Source organism: Cetorhinus maximus, chromosome 3, assembly GCF_964194155.1.
Source record: "Cetorhinus maximus chromosome 3, sCetMax3.hap1.1, whole genome shotgun sequence".
Classification (NCBI taxonomy): domain Eukaryota; kingdom Metazoa; phylum Chordata; class Chondrichthyes; order Lamniformes; family Cetorhinidae; genus Cetorhinus; species Cetorhinus maximus.
The window spans coordinates 47,020,623-47,040,956 of record NC_135881.1 but is presented as its reverse complement, the minus strand read 5'-3'; positions in this window follow the sequence as shown (position 1 = coordinate 47,040,956).

Below are 20,334 nucleotides of genomic sequence, written 5' to 3'. Positions count from 1 at the left end.
TCAAAATGACAGAAGGAAAATTTAACAATGATATTGAGGAATTCATTTTTGTATAAAGAGTGATCAGCACTTTCCCTTAAAGCAATGGAAGCAAGAATTCTAGAATCATGTTTGGATGCTTCAATGGAAGGACTTCAAGGTCAATCTAGATGGGTAAACCAAGATGGATTAGATGGCCTTCCTTATCTATGTCTATCTTGTATTCTTGTAGCATACTGAGTTCATCCCAGATCAAGAATCAATAGTAACCAGCAGTGTAATTTGGTTTTGCCAACCCCATTTCCCAGCCTGAGACCAGCATCTGTTGCTACTATCATTTCCAAGTTAACACAAATAATTATCTCTTTCACTTTACAGTACAGAAAGATTGGCTTATCATGCCTGTGCAGATCTTAGAAAGAATGATCTTCAAATTCCCACTTCCATCTGTACTTCCCAAATGCCCTTTATAATTCTTTTATTGTTTAACATATTATCCCCCTTCTCTTTTTAAAAAGCTATTATAGATTCTGCTCTTACCCCTTTTCCTGGTGGACTATTCCAAATCTTAGCAACCCTCTGCGTAAAACATTTCAGCTAACCGCTCCCTTTTTCTTTAGTGATTTTAAAATCATGAGGGTCATAACAACCTGGAGTAGCTTTGGCATAGGAGTCCCAGAGCAATGGTGTGAATGGTGATTGCCATTTTTCAGATGGTTCTGATATTTATGAAGAATGATAAGAATCCCTGCGGAAGCTCTCCATTGTTATTGGTGCAATCCCATTACAACATTGAAGCTATTGCTATCAAAAATACTAATAACAAGCTGAAGAGCTAAATGCTGATCCATTCCAACACACAGAAATACCAAACTTTCTTTAGGAGTCCTAACCCATGACCTCACTTGGAATTACCAAAATAACTACCTACCTTCAATTCCTGGGCTTCAAGAATCAGGTTCCATCTCCTTGATGACAGATTGGATTCTTTCCCAGTACCTACCCTGACATGGATGTATTATTTTACTTCAAACCCTTTTTGGGTTATTCTAACGTTCCAATCAGATTATTTCAGTCACAAGGTCATGTTTCTATTGTCAGATCCTCAAACATCATTCAAATCTGTATCCTTTTACAAGTAAAATGCTCATGTTTAGCAAAATTAGGATTAAAAAGCCTTACCTCAATTCTGACAGCTTCTTGGTAAAGCTGTTCTTTGCGCGGACATGTGAAACAAGTCCATGTCTCAAATGGATATAGATATTGTCTGGTGATGTCTACAGCTGTATTGGGTGTGTTTTATTTTAGCCAGCATTTGTTGCCCATCCCTAATTGCACTTGAACTGAACATTTCAGAGGGCATTTAAGAGTCATTTCATTACTGTGGGTCTAGAGTCACATGTAGGCCAGACCAGGTAAGAATGGCAAATTTCCTTCCCTAAAGGACACTAGTGAACTAGAAGAGTTTTTGGTCACCATTACTGAGACTAGCTTTTTATTCCAGATTTTATTAATTGAATTTAAATTCCACCAGCTGCCATGGTGGGATTCAAACCCATGTCCCCAGAGCATTAGCCTAGGCCTCTGGCCAGTGACAGCACCAATTACACAACCATCTCCCTCTACATACAGTACAGTAGCGTGCACTATCTACTGTGTTAAATCTGAAAGTGATACACCAAGCTGCATGTAATTTTTATGGGGATATAGAGCATTTGTGTAGTAGAGGTATTTCATTTACGTAGTATTTTCTGAGGTGCCAGCTAAATGAATACTGCTTTCTCCATCATGAATAAATAACACTTATGGATTTGCAGCATGCATGCTAAATGGTAAGCACTAAGTCATCCCTGAGCCATATAATGCAAAACCTTACATGTCATCCTGTGTTGACTGTATAATAAGCCACTTGGATGATTATCAGAGATCAGTTACACAAAATGTTCTTGGTGAATATATGTTTTCAGAATGTTGTTCTATTCTAATAACCACTTACGAAAAATATATGTAACCATCCTCCCTATGAAGAGAATGAGAGCACATAAGAACATAAGCAATAGGAGCAAGAGTAGCCCCTCAAGCCTACTCTGCCATCCAATAAGATCATGGTTGGTCTTCTGCCTCAACTCCACTTTCCTGCTAATCCCTATACCCATTGATTTCCTGAGAGATCAGAAATTTATCTATCCCAGCCTTGAGTATATTCAAAGATGGAACATCCGCAACCCTCTGAAGTAGAGAATTCAAAAGACTCACAACCCTCTGAGTGAAGAAAATTCTCTTAATATCAGTCCTAAACGATCGAGTCCTTATCCTGAGACTGTGCCTCCATGTTCTGGATTCACCAGCCAGGGGAAACAACTTCAGTGTACACCCTGTCTACTCCCTTCAGGATTATGTATGTTTCAATGAGATCATCTCTCATTCTTTTAATCGCCATTTTACTCAGCCTCTTATCATAGGACAACCCTCTCATTCTGAGAACCAAACTAGTAAATGTTTGCTCCGCAGTCTCCAAGATAAGAATATCCTTACTTCGATATGGAGACCAAAACTGTGCACACTACTCCCACCCTATACAATTGTAGCAAGACTTCTTTGTTCTTGTACTCCAGTCCCCTTGCAATAAAAGCCAAAATGCCAAATGCCTTGCTAAATGTTATACCTTCATGTTAATTTTCTGTGTTATTTGTACGACTACACCCCAGTCACTGAACTCTATCCATTTAAATTGCAGCACTGTCTCCAGAAGGCAGTGAAAAACATTATCATAAAAGGTTAGTGCCCAGAATTATAAAATTAATGTTCATAATGACCTGGATTTACAAACTGACTGAATATTTGCAGGTGGCAGCAAATTAGGAGGGTAAGTGGAATTGGGAGAGGCAGCTCAGGAATTACAGAGTGACTTAAAATGCATGTAAATGGACAGAACAATAGTAAATGAAATTAATGCAGAAAAATGTAATGAGCTGCTCATAAGAAGGGAATGTAGTCTAAACACATGCTCTGCAAGCTGTGTTGAAATAGTTAAGAATTAAGTTGAAAGAGACCTAAGAATCTGAACAGCCCTGATGTTAAGTATGAGCATCCAATACAGAGCAGCAATCAAAATTCCAATCAGATAATGAACTCCATAGCCAAAACAGTAGTATACCAAACAGAGGAGGAAGTGATAAAGCTACATTGTGCTCTAGGCAGGTTATACTTTAAATCTTGTATTCAGTTCTGGTGACTGAAAAATAAGAGTGATGTTCCAGCGCTGGAGGCAGTGCAAAGAAGAGCCACAAGTCAGGCGCAGCAGATTCTAAATTAGCAGAAAAGACTGGAGGATCTCAGCCTAGGAAGGAGGGTAACCTTATGAATGTTTCAGGGTACGGGCATTTAATCCAGAATATTTGCATTAAATTATGGCAGCAGAAGAAAGACGCACAGGTTCAAACTTGTGAATGGCACTTGTAAGCCTGATGTCAGGAAATAGTTCTTCAAACAAAGGATGATCAACGTGTGGTATAGATTTCTGGATGGGGAAGCAAAACCCTTAGAATCATTTCAGAAACAATTGGATGTACAATGGTGGGAGTTTAGGATATCTGGATGGATGAATTAAGATAAGCCGAATAGCCTTCCATATTTGTAATTATCTTGTGATCTTACACATGTGTAATTATTCTAGCATTACTGCTGACATTCAACTCTCTGCTCTAAATGAGATGAATTCAGAAGAATAGCATGAAACTCCATAGTCACATTGAAGTAACATACCACTTGGACAAACTGCTGCCTAACCTAGGTCAAAGCTAACTTAATTGTTCACCACAAATTACTTGGAGCAATTTGCTAATATAATTATACCACTGTTGCACAAACATCTGTGAAATTCTGTTTTGTTCACACTGACCTCAAGCACTGTATTTTGTTGAAACATTACCAACCGATAATTCCATTTAAAGTTACTGCTTTAGCTTATTAAGACTGAATGTGAATTAAAATTTGTTGGGTTGGAGAAGACCGTTGACTGAACAAACTGTGTAACTGTCTTAGTCAAGTCCACTTAACAGGCTAGGATATGCATTCCATGTACTTAGCAGGATCTACAGAGTCAAAAAATGTGACGTGAAAAAAATTTATTGTGAAGTGACTTTCTTGCATCTAATGTATATTTTGCAGCATTCCTTCCAATATGGAACTGTATTTTGGAATCTGAATAGTAAACACTGTCCTGTGTCAATGCTGTTAAGATGCTTGTTGTATATCCAGCCAGCTACAGGTACAGTTTTACCTGTAATAAAGAACTTTAGTGTTTAATGCTTTGTCTGCCTTTTATTTTTTCAGGAAATGGCAGTTGAGAATATGCTGAGGTTGAAAAATGGATATGTGTGCTATAGCAGATTTATATTCCAGACCTAAAAAGTTGCAAGGTGCATACTATGTAGCACTCAAACTTAGAACTTTGGACACACTTTGTACTCAAAGACATCATTTAGTAAGGCTTTAATCAAAGTTTCAAGTGTTCTTGAAGAAGACAATCATCATGTCATTGTAAGGCGCAATCAAACTCCTGTTGCTTGAGTTAAATTACTTTGGCTACAAGAAAACATATTAAGGCTTACCTCCTGCCAAGGAGCTGCATGCACAGGGAGCACAGTTTGGGAAATACTGACTTTCCATCTAATAATTGAAACAAATACATTATAAAGGGCCCGAGCCCATGGTTTCCTGACCCACACTCCATGTGAGCATTACTTCTGGACCATCCAACCAGAGAATCGGCACTCTTAGTATCACATGCAGTGTGACAGATTTAAAGAATAAGTTCATTGATCCTGCACTCCCAGCTGTAGGACACATACAAAGGAAGACAGCATTAGAAGTACAACACAACAGTAGTACTGATTTTCCAACTCGTGCGACATGAAGTGGTGACTGAAGGATCTGTGAATTTACCCTAGCGAGGTAATCTGAACCCACTCCCGTGCTACAAACATATCCAACCCGGAATTTGTTTTAACATTTGATCTCGGGATGTGGGTGGTGTTGGCAAGGCCAATATTTTTTGCCCATCCCTAGTTACCTTGAGAAGGCCTTCTCCTTGAATCATTGCAGTCCTTGTGGTGATAGTGGTGTTCCCACAATGGTGTTAGATAGGGAATTTGACCCAACAATGATGGAAGAGGTGTACACCCAAGACAGGATGATAGGTGAGTTGGAGGCAAAGTGTTCTCACAACATTGCTGTGCATGTCCACAGTGAGAAAGGTCACAGGGAAGGGAGATGTAACCATATTGTTGCAGTGTATCCTGTAGATTGTACATGCTGCAACCAAGGTACACTGGTGTTGGAGGAGGCTGGTCTTAAGCTTGGTGACATGGGTACCAACGAAGTACACTGTTTTCTCCTGGATGATGTCAAGCTTCTTCTGTTGCATTTGTGCCCATCGTGCTGGAAATGAGTTTGTTTTTACAAAGACTGTTCAGTGGTCACTTTTACCAGTGCTGCCATGGACAGATATGGTGAAGACTGTGACAACTAAACTACTTCCTTAGTGCTGGTTCCCTCACCACCTGACAGGCCCAGTTTGACAGTTATGTCCTTCAGGACTTAGCCAGCTTAATAAGTGATCAACCCTTGGTAGGGGACATTAAAGTCCCCCATCCAGAGTACATTCACATGTTAAGTTGATTTGCTTAAAGTGGAAGCTATTACTACAGCAACTTATCTGATGAATACCAGATCTAACAAACATGTATTTATGTTGCACCTTTCACAACCTGAGGATGTCCAATGCACTTCACAGTCAATTAATTATTATTGAAATGTAGTCACTGTTGTACAGTAACGTGGAAGTCAATGTTCTCAATGAGGTCCAGCAAACAGCAGCAAGATAATGACCGGATAATTAAAATGGTCAGAAGTTCCACATTGGCCCACATTTAATTCAATTAATGAATCTGGAATATTAAGCTAATCTCAGTGATGGTGACCATGACAGCTATTATCGATTGTTATGAAAACACATCTGGTTCACTAATGTCCTTTAGTGAAGGAAATCTACCAACCTTATCCAGGTGTGGCCCACATGTGACTCTAGATCGACAGTAATGTGCTTGACTCCTAACTGCCCTGGAGTGGCCTAGCAAGCAATACAGTTCAAAAGCAATTAGTGATGGGTAACAAATGCTGGCCTTGCCATGAAAGAATAAGCAAAATGCACAGCAAGGTCCCACAAATAGCAATGATATAAATGAGCAATCAGAATCGGTGATGTTGTGCCCTGAAATTGGCACTGATTGAAAAGCAGAAACGTTTTCCATTCTGCCTTCCTGTTATCCCTCATCTTGTGAAACACACACAAAAAAAAAGCAATTGAAAGCAAATTGTGCATGCCTGCCTCTATTTAACTTGTGACCACAAAACTGGAACTGGTTATGATGAGTCTGAAGCTAAAAGAAAGTTCACCCGTTGTTTTACGATCCTATGTCAACAATGTATTTGTAGAACTTATTCAAAGAAGGGAAATTATTAGATTTTAAAAATCTATATCGAAGTGAAGAAAAGTTTTGCATTCATAAATCACGCCCAGTGTCCAAAATTGTTATCTTTTTCTAGTTTAAGTTGTGTAGAACCTTTGACAAATTCTCCTGCTGTTTTCAATCACTCTGCAGAAAGCCAAGCAAACATGTTTCTCTGCTTAGCCACGGGAAGCTGCAAATAATTCTCCACAATGGTGCTCCCATTGCATAAATATTTATTTTCCTATAGGTGAAATTGTCATGAGTCATTACAGCTGTAGGTGGTGCTATCGCTGCATATTACAGACACTCTGCCATTCTGTCAGTGCCCCCGGCAGCGCACACCTGCTTTTTCTCAAGTTCTGCTTACGTGGAAGTCCCACCGCCGAGGCCAATAACGGGAGGCGACCCGCTTCGGTGGGCGCTAGGCCCTGAACCCAAGAACTGCCGGCTCAATCAGAGGTCCGGCAGCTTAGCAGCCTCACCATGGTGGCCATTTTTATTTATTCTTTTGTGGGATGTGATTGTCACAGGCAAGGCCAGCATTTGTTGCGCATCCCCAATTGCCCTTGAACTGAATGGCTTGCTTGGCCATTTCAGAGGGCAGTTAAGAGTCAGCCACATTGTTGTAGATCTGGAGTCACATGTAGACCAGACCAGGTTTGGATGGCAGAATTCCTTCCCTAAAGAACACTAATGAATCAGATGGGTTTATAACAACAATTGATGATAAACTCATGGGGCTGAATTTTCCCCCCATTGGGGGGGATGTTGATGGGCGGGTGCGTACAGGTGCGCTTCCGATCGGCGCTCACAATCGGAGGCACGCTGCCATTTTACGTGGGCGGGCCAATTAAGGCCCGCCCAGCGTGACATCTGCACAGAAGTGCTGTGCACTCCCTGTGCGGGTGGTGGGGGGATTCCCAAATACGAGAGTGCGCTCTTTCGCGCATGCGCATGATAGAGCGTACTCATTTCCCTGAGGCTAAGTGCTGCCTCAGGGAGATCGGCTGTACATAGAAAAAAGATAAAAATACGAAAATAAAATTTCCCTTACATGTCCCCTCATGTGACAATGTCACATGAGTTGGGACATGTCCATAATTTTTACAAAATCTTTATTAAATTTTTTTAAAGCCTACATGAAACCTCATCCTGCCGGTGGATGAGGTTTCATGCTTTTTCTAGTTCCCACCGGGGCTCCTGGCCTGTCTGTCAACCTTAAGGTTGGACGGGCAGGTCCTTTAATTACTTAATTGACCCTGTCAATGGCTTCAATTGGCCATTGACAGGTCGGCGGACGCACAGCTGATTTCGCTGCGCTCCCGCCCTCCTGAAAATTTAACTCAGGCGCAGTGACGTTGGGAGTTCCCCCCGACGTCACCGCGCGTCATTTTACGTGTCGGCGAGTAGGCCCCGCCCCCGCTCGCCGACTTGTAAAATTCTGCTCATAGTCACCATTAATGAAACTAGCTTTCAATTCGAAAATTTATTTAGTACGTTTAAATTCTCCCAGCTGTCATGGTGGGGTTTGAATCCATGTACCCAGAGCATTATCCCAGGCCTCTGGATTATGAATCCAGTGAATTCACCATTGCACCACCATTTTCCCACCTTGCTGAAGCTGCAACACCAGGGAGAGGGCAATGTAATAGCTGGGCATCCTTAAAAGCAGGTGTATTAAGCTGGTGGAAGCTGGGGCCTGGCAGCCAGGCTTCAACAATTGGGGATCTGGTGGTGGTGGGTAGCAGAAGGGTGTGATGATGCACCAACAGCCCCATTGCCACTGGGAAACACCACCCCCCACCACCCCCCACAGTAACTCCACTCCCCCCACCACATGGAGTGTCCATAATGGAGGGCCTTCTCCCAGAAGCCCTTGGGAGCTCACCAGGTTTTACCCAGCAGTCTCCCTAGGTGGCTGCAGGCCCCCCTGACATGAGCAAAATGCCCCCATCGGCAGGAAGTGCTTCCTCGACCACTTAAGTGGTTCAATTGACCACCTACATGGCGATCGAACTGCCAACTTTCCCACTGTTAACAATATGCCATAGCAGTGGGAAGATGTTGGGCTCCCTCCCGTGCCTTTCCCTGGAATTTTGCCAGCCCTCCTCCCTTCCATCCCAGCTCAATAGGCCAGGAAACTTCAGGCCATAATTTCTGTAGGAAATGTAAAATGAAATGAAAGATTTCAACCAATCCTCCTAAGCATAAAGTTATTTTTTTCATAGCTTTCTGGATACAATGGCACATTTTGGCCCCAGAATTCTTGCAGGACGGGTCACGGTGTGGCACAGCGGAACCCCCATTCTCCCCAGGCCCATGATCCCCGATTCTCTGCCTGAAAGCAGCCATCTGGAGACCTGGATGTTGGGGTGAGGGATCTGGAGAATGCACTTCTGCCTACCCACCAATGGGATGAACTTGAGTTCCAACCCAACTTCACAATCGTGCTCATGCCCCCGGGTGGATATCAAGAAACAGGAAGGACGTCCAAGAAAAAGTTCATTGCAAGAACAAGTGGTCATAGATCTGGATGCATCATTCAACGGTGAGGATTTGGCTGCTATCCATTTGACTGCATTTAGACTGGCTCAAATGGTTATATTCCTTCAGGGGAAGCGATGGGATGGTGTAGTGGTATTGCTGCTGGAATAGCAACCCAGAGACCCAGGGTAATGCTCTGGGGACCCGGGTTTGAATCCCACCATGGCAGATGGTGGAACTTGAATTCAATAAAAACCTGGAATTAAAAGTCTGATGATTGTTGTAAAAATCCATTGTCCTTACCTGGTCTGGCCTACATGTGACTCCAGACCCACAGCAATGTGTTTGACTCTTAAATGCCCTCTGAAATGGCCTAGCAAGTGGTATCAAACTGTGACAAAGCCACAAAAAGGAATGAAACTGGACAGATCAACCTCAGCACTGGAAACGACACAGCATTCTCAGCCCTGTTGACCCTGCAATCTGGGGGCTAGTGAGAGCTGTCTCACAGACTAGCCAAGCAACAGTTTATGATGATATACTCATCCTCCCGGAATCATATGCCCCCAACACCACCATCACCATCCCTGGGTATATCCTGTCCCACCGGCAGGACAGGCCCAGCAGAAGCGGCGGCACAGTGGTATACAAGTAGAAAGGGAGATGCACTAGGAGTCCCCAACATTGACTCCAGACACCATGAAGTCTCATGGCACCAAACATGGGCAAGGAAAATTCCTGTTGTTTATCATGCACCACTGCCCCTCAGCTGATGAATCAGTGCTCCTCCATGTTGAATACCATTTGGAGGAAGCACTGAGAGTGGCAAGGGCACAGAATATACTCTGGGTGGGGACTTGAATATTCATCACCAAAGGGAGAATTTTCTCCCCGTCGGGTGGGTGGTTCGGGAGCTCAGTGCTACCTGTGTGGGTGGGGTGAGGAGGGAGAGTTGGGGCCTGCGCTCTTTCACACACATGCGTGCGAAAGAGCGTAGAAATCTCCCTGAGAATTTAAGAATAAAGCATTGCAAAAAAAGAAAAAAAAAATTACTCAGACATGTCCCCTCATGTGACAATGTTACATGAGCATGTATTTTAATAAAAATCTCCTCCATGGATGAGGTTTCATGAGAAATGCGAAGGCCGCCTGGGCTCTTCGCTGCCCGCCAACCTTAAGGTTGGACAGGCAGCCCAGACAATCAGTTCAATTAGGTCATTAATGGCGTTAGCAGGCGTTTGACACTTCGGCGGGTGCACAGCCAACTCCAGTGCACGCCGCCAAACTGAAGATCGGAATGAGACGTGGTGACATTGGGATGCACACCCGATGTCACCGCGCATCATTTTACGCATCGGCGTGCGGGGCAAACAGAAGATTCTGGCCTAAGAGTGGCTCAGTAGCGCCACTACAGACAGAGCTGGCTGCGTCCTAAAGGATATAGCCGCTAGACTAGGTCTGGTGGTCTGACAGGTGGTGAGGGAACCATCAAGAGGGAAAAACATACTTGATCTCATCCTGCCTGCCGCAGGTGTATCTGTCCATGACAGTATCGGTAGGAGTGACCACTATACAGTCATTGTGGAGACGAAGTCCCGTCTTCACATTGAGGATACCTTCCATTGTGTCATATGGCACTACCTCTGTGCTAAATGGAATAGATTTTGAACAATCTAACAACTCAAGGCGGGGCATTCATGAGGTGCTGTGGGCCATCAGCAGCAGCAGAGTTGCACTCGAACACAACCTGTAACCTCATGACCAGGTATATCCCCCACTCTACCATTACCATCAAGCCAGGGGATCAACTCTGGTTCAATGAAGAGTGCAGGAGGGCATGCCAGGAGCAGCACCAGGCATACCTAAAAATGAGATATCAACCTGGTGAAGCTATAACACAGGACTACTTGCATGTCAAATAGCATAAGTAACCAGTGATAGACAGCGCTAAATGATCCCACAACCAATGGATCAGATCTAAACTCTGCAGTTCTACCACAGCCAGTTGTGAATGGTGGTGGACAATTAAACAACTCACTAGAGGAGGAGGCTCCACAGATATCCCCATCGTCAATGATGGAGGAGCCCAGTACATCAGTGAAAAGATAAGACTGAAGGATTTGCTACAATCTTCTGCCTAACATGGACAAAAGAGCTGAACTCCCGCAGTGAGGAGATAGTTACTGCCCTTGACATCAAGGTCGCATTTGACTGAGTATGGCATCAAGGAGCCCTAGCAAAACTAGAATCAATGAGAATCAGGGGGAAAACTCCCCACCGGTAGGAGTCATACCTAGAACAAAGGAAGATGGTTGTGATTGTTGGAGGTCAGTCATCTCTGCACCAGGACATCACAGCAGGAGTTCCTCAGAGTAGTGTCCGCGGCTCAACCATCTTCAGCTGCTTCATCAATGACCTTCCTTCCATCATAGGGTCAGAAGTGGGGATGTTTGCTGAACATTGGACAATGTTCAGCACTCTTTGTGACTTTTCAAATACTGAAGCAGCCCATGTCCAAATTCAGCAAGATCTGGACATTATCCAGGCTTGGGCTGACAAGTGGAAAGTAACATTCACGACACACAAGTGTCGGGCAATGACTATCTCCAACAAGAGAGAATCCAACCATCGCCCCTTGATGTTCAATGGCATTACCATCACTGAATCTCCCACTATCAACATCCTGGGGTTTACCATTGACCAGAAACTGAACTGGACTAGCCATATAAATACTATGGCTACAAGAGCAAGCCAGAGGCTAGGAATCCAGCGACAATAGGAATCCTCCTGACTCCCCAAAACCTGTCCACCATCTATAAGGCGCAGATCAGGACTGTAATGGAACACTCCCCACTTGCCTGGGAGAGTTCAGCTCCCACAACACTCAAGAAGCTTGAAACCATCCAAGACAAAGCAGCCCACTTGATTGGCACCACACCCACAAACATTCACTCCATCCACCACCAATGCACAGTAACAGCAGTGTGCACCATCTACAAGATGCACTGCAAGAATTCACCAAGGCTCCTGAGACAGCACCTTCCAAACCCACGACCACTACCATCTAGAAGGACAAGGGCAGCAGATAGATGGGAACACCACCACCTGGAAGTTCCCCTGCAAGTCACTCACCATCCTGACTTGGAAATATATCACCGTTCTTTCACTGTCGCTGGATCAAAATCCTGGAACTCCCTTATAGCACTGTGGGCGCACCTACACCACATGGACTGCAGCAGTTCAAGAAGGCAGCTCACCACCAGCTTTTCAAAGGCAACTAGGGATGGGCAATAAATGCATGTTCAGCCACTGAAGCCCATGCCCCTTGAACAAATAAAAAAAAGGGTGAAAGGTGAGGGAGATATGTTACTATTTTGCTTTGGTGTACCGAGACAGAGTATCTATTTTGTGAAGTTCCCCCTTAATAGAATGATAGCAACATTGCTTTGAAGGGTTTGGATTGAAAAAATACCTGCTCTTATTAGGAAGATAAATAGGGATATTTTTGGCATGATTAAACTTAGTTAATTATACACATTTACAATAAACGGAGATGAGTGAGATTGCAGTTGCTTATACTCTGTTAGATATTACAGTGATACAAGAAACACATGAAACCATTTCTCCAGAACCTGCCCAAATTCATTGACAGCTGTGGAAAAGAAATTTTGGCTATGTTTAACCTTCATGTTCACATTGTGTGCTTTTAGTCAGTCTCAAACTGCAAAAATTGTCTACACTACTTGGGCATTGTCTTTAAGAAAACATACATCATTATCTTTGTTTAATGAGTGTTCAGAGTGCACTTAGGGAGTACAAACATAGGATCACATAGGATATACAGCACAGAAACAGGCCATTCAGCCCAACCAGTCCATGCCAGTGTTTATGCTCTGCTCGAGCCTCCTCCCAACTTTTCTCATCTAAATCTACCAATATAACCATCTATTCCCTTCTCCCTCATATGCTTGTCTAATTTTCCCTTACCTGAATCCATATTGCAACCACTCCCTGTGGTAGCGAGTTCCAGATTCTGACCACGCTTTGGGTAAAGGGTAGGGAGCTAATGCTAAACATACAATTAGAACCATAGAACCATAGGAAAGTTATGGCACAGAAAGAGGCCATTCAGCCATCATGTCTGTGCCAGTCAAAAAAAGAGAAAAAAGAAACTAGCTGCTCATTTTTATCCCACTCTCCAGCATCTGATCCATAGCCTTGCAGGTTACAGCACTTCAGATGCAGATCCAGATACCTTTTAAATGAGTTGAACATTTCAGCCTCAACCACCAACTTAGGCAGTGAATTCCAGACACCCACCACCCTCTGGGTGAAAACGTTTTTCCTCATGTCTCCCCTAATCCTTCTGACAGTCACCTTAAATCTATGCCCCCTGGTTATTGACCCCTCAGCTAGGGGAAACAAGTGCTTCCTGTCTACCCTATCTAGGTCCCTCACAATTTTTGACACCTCAATTAGGTCACCCCTCAGCCAGGGGAGTCCTAAGGAAAACAACACCAATCTATTCAAAACAAAAACAAAAATAGCTGGAAAAACTCAGCAGGTCTGACAGTATCTGTGGAGAGGAACATAGTTAACTTTTCAAGTCCGTATGACTCTTCAACAGAACTAAGGAAAAATAGAAAAGAGGTGAAATATAAACTGGTTTAAGGGGAGGGTGGGACAGGTACAGCTGGATAGAGGACCAGTGATAGGTGGAGATAACCAAAAGATGTCAATGTCTCCTCATAGCTGAGGAGACATTTCAACCCCTGGCATCATCCTGTAAATCTCCTCTGCACTCTCTTCAGAACAGTTATGTCCTTCCAGGGATGTAATGACCAGAACTGTACACAAAATTCCAGCTGTGACCTAACCAGCATTTTATAAAGTTCCATCATTACATCCCTGCTTTTGTATTCAATACCTTGTCCAATAAAGGAAAGCATTCCATATGTTTTCTTTACCACCTTATCCACCTGTCCTGCCATCTTCACGGACTGTTGACATGCACTCCAAGGTCTCTCACTTCCTCAACTCCTCTCAATATCCTCCCATTTATTGAGTATTCCCTTGCTTTGTTTGCCCTCGCCAAATGCATCACCTCACACTTTTCCAGATTGAATTCCACTTGCCACTTTTCCGCCCACTCAACCAAACCATTGATATCTTTCTGGAGGCAACAGCTACCCTCTTCACTATAAACTACATGGCCATGTAGTTGATAGTGAAGGATTGTTCTCACTAGAGCGATGGAGATTGGGGGGCGACTTGATAGAAGTTTACAAAATTATGAGTGGCATGGACAGAGTAGATAGTCAGAAGCTTTTTCCCAGGGTGGAAGAGTCAATTACTAGGGGACATAGATTTAAGGTGAGAGGAGAAAACTATAAAGGTGATGTGTGGGGCAAGTTTTTTGCACAGAGGGTAGTAAGTGTCCGGAATTCGCTGCCAGAGGAGGTGGTGGAAGCAGGTACGATAGTGGTGTTTAAGAGGCAGCTTGACAAATACATGAATAGGATGGGAATAGAGGGATACGGACCCCGGAAGTGCAAAATGTTTTAGTTGACGGGCAATATGATCGGTGCAGGCTTGGAGGGCCGAAGGGCCTGTTCCTGTGCTGTACTTTTCTTTTCTTTGTTCTTTGTTTTTGTGTCATCTGCAAATTTCCCGATCATGCCTCCCATATTTAAACCCAAATCATTAATATATAAAACAAACAGCAAGGACCCCAATACTGAGCCCTGTGGAACATCACTGGAAACCGCTTTCCACTCACAAAAACATCCATCAACCATTACCCTATGTTTCCTGTCACTGAGCCAATTTTGGATCCAACTCGCCACCTTCCCCTGTATCCCATGGGATCTCACTTTTCTGACCAGTCTGCCATGTGGGACCTTGTCAAACGCCTTACTGAAATCCACTGCATTACCCTCATCAATCCTCCTTATTACTTCCTCAAATAATCCTATTAAGCTAGTAAGACATGATCTTCCCCTAACAAAACCATGCTGACTATCCCTGATCAATCTGTGCCTTTCTAAGTGACAGTTTATCCTGTCTCTCAGAATTGATTCCAATAATTTGCCCACCACTGAAATCAGACTGACCAGCCTTGTATATATTATGATCATTCACCATCATGGGCTGGATTTTATGGGGCACCATATTCGCCACACCCATCACCCATCCCAACTAAAAAGTTGGTAGGGAATCTGCCCAGCAAAAAGCTGGCTGCCCCGCCGCTATTTTATGTTATGCTGTTAGTTGCCTAAGGTTGGCACTTCCGCTCTCACCTGTCGAGTAAGTGCTGCCTTAGAGATTGGCCAGCAACTCTGTAGTCCCACAAGTTTGGGCGGTGGCCACTGCGGGGACTGCAGGCAGTCCCTGAACAAGAGGAGGTTATGGAGCTGGACTTCAAGCTAATCTGGGGTATCAGTAGGGCCTGACTGTCAGACCCCAGCAAGACGGGTGAGGGGCCAGGTTTGAAAGGCAGGGGTATGGGTTAAAGGCACGGTATGTCTTTGGGGGAGATGCCTCTGTTGGGCCCAGGGGACTCGTAAAGGAGGATCCCACCCTCTTGCTAGCACAGTAAAAGCTGCCAAGCTACCCGACTGCTGTGGACCTCCTCCTGCCTTGGGTAAAATAGTGGCAGATGCAGTATGAGGCGCTTAAGTGGTCATCAATTGGCCACTAAAGGGCAGCAATAGGCACTTGGGCGGACGCGCTGCCCGGGCCTCCCCAGTTCATCATAAAATGGGAGACAGGTTGGGGGTGGATGGAAGGTGGCGGATAGGCCACAGGCTGCATTTTACAAGCCTTGCCATCTTCAAACACTCCGGCAGAGGCGTGTAAAATCCAGCCCCATGTTTCAATTTGCCCTTGGCATTGAGATTCAACAAAGAGAACTTTATCTTTAAAACCTTTAAGGTTAAGAAAAATATCCTAGCTGACCAAACAAACCTTTTTTAATATGTACATTCTGGTGTCTCAGATCATACAAACAGCCATTCTGAGTGCCATGGTTACTGGGCTATGCAGACAGACAAGTGTCTAATTCCTCTGCATTGCGCCAGCCATGAGTTTATAAAGCGTACTTAAGTTTAGCATTTTGATCTTGAACACTTTAAACATCTTCTGCTGATTGGTAACTAAAGGCAGTCTCCTACCAGACGGAAATGATCAAGTCTGAACCAGGTGTTCCACAGATTCGCAGAACAAAGGATAATTTAATGAAAAATGATAGCACATAAGAAACAAAGCATTGCAATAACGCACATGCACGCACATACAGATTTTCTTGTCAAAGCATGGGTAGGGTGGATGATTGAAAATGAGCATCAAAGGCCAATCATTACTATTAGTTAGTTTATATCTTGCAGCTTTTTACATTTAAATTGTCTAATTCTTCAGTATTTTTGGCATATCTACAGGGAAATTTATAGTTCTACCACAGCCATGGATTGAAAAAGGTTTAGCCTTGGATGACTCCAACAACTTTGCAACCAAGAAAGCCACTGAGTGTGTTAAAATGGATGTGTTAAAATGTCAAAATAAATCAAATGTTAGCCATTCTTTGCTGTGGTATGATGCATATGTACTTTTAAGAGGGCATATCTTAAACTGATGTCAATCGCTACCACCGAGACAGGATGTGATATAGTAGTCCCATGGCTCTGAACTCAGTATTCAGCAGCAGCACTTACAAGATAGATGAGCATACTCAGCCTCCCAGTTAACATTGTATGTATATAGTTCTATCTTCAAATAAATAATTCATAGTATTGTTTTGCCAATCTCTGTCATATTATTGGTACATTTACATTGAATAGAAGAATGTAACATGGTGGCAATATGGTTTTTGAAGATTTGACTGAGAAGAATACAAGCCTTATGTAGTGGGAGGACTGGTGTGGAAGCAAATCAACTATCAAGTACTCACCGTGTGTAAGTAATTCTGCAATACTGTAGGAATCTACAAACCATACTTTCACTATAGGACATTGCACCTCACTCACTCCCACCAGCCAGCAAGCACTGGACCCTGTTAATTGTTTAAATTTTGGAGAGCTTAAACTGTATAAGTCTACCAGCTGCAAAGCTTATGCAGGAAAAGAGATTAAACAGATGACTCCAGTGGATCTAGCTTTAAGCAGAACTCCATTGACAGAAGAATCCATTACTGCTGCTTGCTGTTGCTTCAGGAGGTCAATGAGGCGGGTGGGGGGCGTAGGATTAAAACACTGAAGATTGGGCTAGGGAAAAAGAGACTGTCGCAGAAAAGCTCCCAACAGCTAAACAAAGGCTGCAATAAAGCATTTTTGCTGTTTTACCTTTTGAAACCTGCAGTTCCTTTTTTGCCTCAACCGTTGTTTTGTCGGCAGAGCTCAACCTAAGCCCAGGAAACCAGAAAGATCTTAAGAGTGCCATGGTTGTAGTCAAGTAACAACCTATGACCAGCTAAGTCCATTTAAGGTGCTGCAACTCAGGGCTGTGAAAAGCCTGAATAGCTGTTCCAGATACTTCTAATAATCCTGGATAAAACCATAGGATGACTACATAATGTCCAACACTCAATTGGAAGACAACTGACCTCCCCTATCTGAGTTTACTTTGTTCTGACCAACGCGTAGAGTTGTGTTTTCTGTACCTCAATATTTCTGGACCAAATAAACAAGCCATTCAGATTAAAATTGCTGTAGGCAATGAAGGCCTCCACAGGCTGAACACTTCAGATCTGTCAGAATATGACCTTAAAAACCCAGATAAAACATGGTCACCACTAGAAGATCAATTACAAGTAAAGCTCTCAACTTCCAAATACATCGTCTGGAATTCATGTCTTTTAGGCAACAACTGAAAGAGGCCATTGATCAAATCATAAGTAGATGCAGAGACAAAGAAGTGCTTGCAACTTTACTGCATCAGAGCTAGCCAACAGATGAGTCGAGCTTGTGATAGCATCTACCCCAATAGAAGCATTCCGAAAAGACCAGTTGGACCAATCCAAATGTTACAGCATGGAAGCACTACTGCAAAGCAGATGTAAGTACTGGGTAGACAGGTCTACAGGATATGTGTAATTCATCCATCATTGACACGATAGCCAATGCAGACAAGCCAAATAAGTATTGCAGGTTGTGCAGCCTCACACTTCTGAACTTGCAAATTTCATTGTACCCCAGAACCAATGCAGAAAAACAATTCAGCAGACAACCATTCCCAGTCATCACTCATTGATACTCCCAGGAGTACAAGATTCTTTAATCAAAGAAGGGGGAAGATGAAAGATGCCCTCAACCAGCATGCGGGTAATGAATTACCCAACCTGAATGTTGGACAAAATGTTTGAATACAACATCCAACCAATGGCACCTGGAATCCAGCAGAAATCATCAGCATATGCCCCGAACCAAGATAGTTTCACATACAAACATCAAATGGCATGACAGTGCAATGAAACAGGTGCCAAATCAGAACAATACCACAACCAGAAACTCTGAGTAATCCTATTGCAAACAGAACATGGTCTAAGATGCAACACAAACAAGGCACTCCTAACTAGCATTCTGAAAACATACGGCAGCCTCCAGCCAAGAACACCATTACTAAACCTGGACAGATAAGCAAACTGCTGATACCTATCAGAGACATGTCAATTTATTGCTTTGTATTATAGGTTCTTCAGACACAATTGTTGGTAGCGGGCGGTAGCAGGCATGAAAAAGGTCGTTTTACCCGTCGGCCGCAATGGTGGGTTTTCGTGCCATATCATCCCCTTCCCACTTCATAAATTATGCAGTCACAGGAACCATGCCAGATTGCTGGTGGCAGGCCTGCAATTGGCCCACTGTGCCATTACCTTACCGCTTCCTCACACCAGGCGCTATATTTAAAATGCAGTCACACGCACTGTTCTCAGCCCAGGACTGCTCCAGTGAAGACATGGTCCCAAAAGCCAGGAAAGTTGCAGCTCCCCGATTCAATGTCATCCTAGGAACCTTCTGGATGCCATGGAGACCCACTGTGAAGCCATCTACCCTCGGTCCAGCCGCAGGAGGCCCATCAGTCCCACCACTCCGGCTTGGGGCTTGGTGGCAGAGGTGGTCAGTGCCACGGCTGCACACAAGAGGTCGGCCATCCAGTGCAGAAAACAGATGAATGATCTCATCCGTACCGCCAAGGTAAGTCAACCATCTCATTAATTTCAATTCATCCACTCACAAGCCCATCACACATTCACTGGTATCTCACTTACTGCCAACTCAAGGGACATCACCACTCACTCTCTCACACACACCATCACATCTCCATCTGGCCTCATCTCTTCGAGAGACTGCCTCCTCATCCCGTCCATGGCTCCACTCAGCACACATGCATGCCTGACTTCATTCTCACCCAGCCTGGCACGCACCTTGCTCACACTCTCTTCATCTGTCTTCATGCAGGACCAGATTGCACACAATTACTGGAAGAGATCCCAGACAAGGGGTGGACTGCCAGATATCAAAGTCCTCACTCCACTCAAGAGCCGAGCTTTGGAGCTGGATGGAAAGGATGTCAGCCATTCCTGCAACGATGGTGGTGTCAGCAGCGAACACCCACATGAGGATCCTGCAACACATTGTCCCTTTCTCAACACTACTCTGACCCCACTGTTCTGTGTTCAACTTGGCTGCCAGGCACTAATAATCTCCACTTTCTCTCCTAGGTACGTCTGACATGTCACCCTCAGCCAACTGAGGTCCCTGCACCGAGAGCACCTCAGTTGTGTACCCTAAGGGCCGCACCATTGAAGACCCATCACGGTGCCTACTCACACCCTCCACCAGTGCAGCAACACACACTTCAGTGGGACCTGGATGTAGGGATCAGGTGAACATAATACACAATCTGTTCCACAGGAGGCGGAGGCAGGAATATCCTTGATCCCCGGCACACAATGGACTGCTGGAGGCAAGGAATCTGCTGAGTCTGAATCAGATGATGAGCCTCTGGACTCAGTCCTCAATTAGTTGGTGGAGCTGCAAAGGCAATCACAGCATCATCAGGAAGGGATGTCTGGGGGGAAGCAATGGCGTAGTGGTATTGTCACTAGGCTAGTAATCTAGAGAAGAAACGGTCCCAAAAGCCAGGAAGATTGCAGCTCCCCGATTCAGTGACACATCCCTGGGACCACCACCTTGTTCACTAATGCCCTCTAGGGAAGGAAATCTGCTGTCCTTGCCTAGCCTGGCCTACGTGTGACTGTCAACCCTGCAAAGTCCTCCTTACTAACATCTGGGGGCTAGTATCAAAATTGGGAGAGCTGTCTCACAGGCTAGTCAAGCAATATAGTCATCCTCATGGAATC